Source organism: Penaeus chinensis, chromosome 2 (genome assembly GCF_019202785.1).
Source record: "Penaeus chinensis breed Huanghai No. 1 chromosome 2, ASM1920278v2, whole genome shotgun sequence".
Lineage (NCBI taxonomy): Eukaryota > Metazoa > Arthropoda > Malacostraca > Decapoda > Penaeidae > Penaeus > Penaeus chinensis.
This window is the reverse complement of record NC_061820.1, coordinates 39680725-39682869: the sequence shown is the minus strand read 5'-3', so window position 1 is coordinate 39682869 and position 2145 is coordinate 39680725. Positions and strand designations below refer to the sequence as shown.

Genomic DNA, 2145 nt, shown 5'->3' with positions numbered 1-2145 from the left:
GAGGAAGAGGAGGAAGATGAAGCGGAGGAAGAGGAAGAAGAGGACGAAGAGGAAGAAGAGGACGAAGAGGAAGAGGAGGAAGAGAAAGAAGAGGACGAAGAGGAAGAAGAAAACGAAGAGGAAGAAGAGGACGAAGAGGAAGAGGAAGAGGACGAAGAGGAAGAGGAGGGAGAGAAAGAAGAGGACGAAGAGGAAGAAGAGGACGAAGAGGAAGAAGAGGACGAAGAGGAAGAGGAAGAGGACGAAGAGGAAGAGGACGAAGAGGAAGAGGAAGAGGACGAAGAGGAAGAGGAGGAAGAGGAAGAGGACGAAGAGGAAGAAGAGGAAGAGGAGGAAGAGGACGAGTGAGGACGAAAACAGGACGAAGAAGAGAAAGAGAAAAATATGAAAGGAAGAGGAAAGAACTGGAAGGGAGGAAAGGAAGAGCCAGAAAAGAAAGAGATAAAAGGTTAGTCAATAACCTTTACAATTAATTTTATTTAAAATACTAGCCTACATAGACGTGATAAATATATACTCAATATTATAAAACATAAAAAATATATAACATTACAGATCAAATATACAAAAATCTACTAATACCAAATTTAGATCAAATTAATTCATTCACACAAACCATATAAAAAGTCAAATTCAATTCAAAAATCACCTACCATTATCTTTCACGAGAAATTAAAGGTGATTCAGTTTCAAATCCTACTCAGTCAGAAGCAATTAATTACATTACGGGGAATAATGGTATACTAATTAGGAAACAATTATCCCATGATTTTATCCCAGCCAATCATTTACAGCATATACTTACGAAGAACTTCAGAAAGGTCTGTGTTTTTAATGCTTTATTCCCTGGCTTCGTAACAGAAGTGGTATTTATATCAAGAATTGAAAGCTGCTGATGAGAATATATTGGTAAAGTGGATCATGTTTTGTGAATTCTTTCGATATATATAATTTTAGATCTTGTATTTTGCTTTAATTATGATTATTATTGTAATTGTTATTACCATTATGATCAAAGTCGTTATTGTACTATTATCATTATTAAAGTTATTGTTATTTTTATTATTATTGTTGTTGTTTTCAATACTGTTATTATGATTCTCATTATTACTAACACTAATATTATTATTATTATCATGGTTATTATTGTTATTAGTATCATTATTATTATTAATATTACTATATTCTTATTCTTATTATCATCATTATTACTATTAATACTATTATCACTACTATCATCACCATTATCATTATCATTATTATCAATATTATCAATATTATGATTTATATCTACGTTCCCAGAGCTATTGCTTCTAACGCTACTGCTATAATGATTTCTATGTTTACTGTTATAACACTAATGGTCTCTATGGCCAATACCAATATAATGATCACAATTACTTAATATCAGACCATATCAAGTCACTACTGTTACGTTTACAGTCGCTGTACCACTACTGCTATTCATTATACGTTATCATTATATCATTTTTCATCATTATGAAAGGAAAACAGCCACAGTGAGAAATGAATATGAATCGTAACGTTTCGAACTCTTCACGAGCAGTTCGAAAAGCCACGATTCACGTTCATCTCTTGCTGTGGCTGTTTTCCTTTTACAACTTTGTGTACACGTTACTGTATTTGTGCTTGTGCCACTCATCATTATCTTAACTAATATGTGTTCTTAACCACGTGCTCTCTTAGGGAAGAGGAGATGGAAGAGGTACAGCTTGGTCGGAACAAAATCAGCTGTTCACTTAAGAGCGACTTTTCTCTGCGATGCGAAGTGTAAGTGGATAGATGGTGGATAGATGGTGGATAGGTGGGGTTAGGGAGGCGAACTGAGAGGGAAAATGAGGGGATAGAGAGGGGAACTGAGGGAGAAAATGGATATGAAGGGGATAGTGAGGGATATGAAGGGATTCATGGACAATGAATTCAGTAAAGAAAGGGTAAACACGAGTTAACGATCAGAATAAGTGGACAGAAGAAGGGAATGGAAAAGAGAAGGCCCATGACAACAGCGAGCATGGGATTGGGGGAGGGGCATATGAGGGGAGAGTGAGGGGGTATGAGGGAGGGAGTGAGGAGGCATATGAGGGGATAGTATGGGGATATGAGGGGGTATGAGGAAGGAAGTGA

The 2145-nt window shown here is 36.3% G+C and overlaps 1 long non-coding RNA gene across 5 annotated transcripts in view; it reads left to right on the top strand.

Moving 5' to 3' along the window:
• Positions 1–362: 362 nt before the first annotated feature.
• LOC125033552 overlaps positions 363–2145 on the top strand; it is a 3688-nt gene continuing 1905 nt past the window's right edge. The window contains exons 1-3 of one of the 5 annotated variants that reach the window (XR_007115603.1): positions 417–448; positions 795–909; positions 1708–1791. This is a non-coding gene — a long non-coding RNA (uncharacterized LOC125033552). Of the gene's footprint in view, positions 910–1187; positions 1792–2145 lie in introns of those variants that run through there. The other 4 variants (XR_007115604.1, XR_007115602.1, XR_007115600.1 and 1 more) reach the window with 4 other exon arrangements.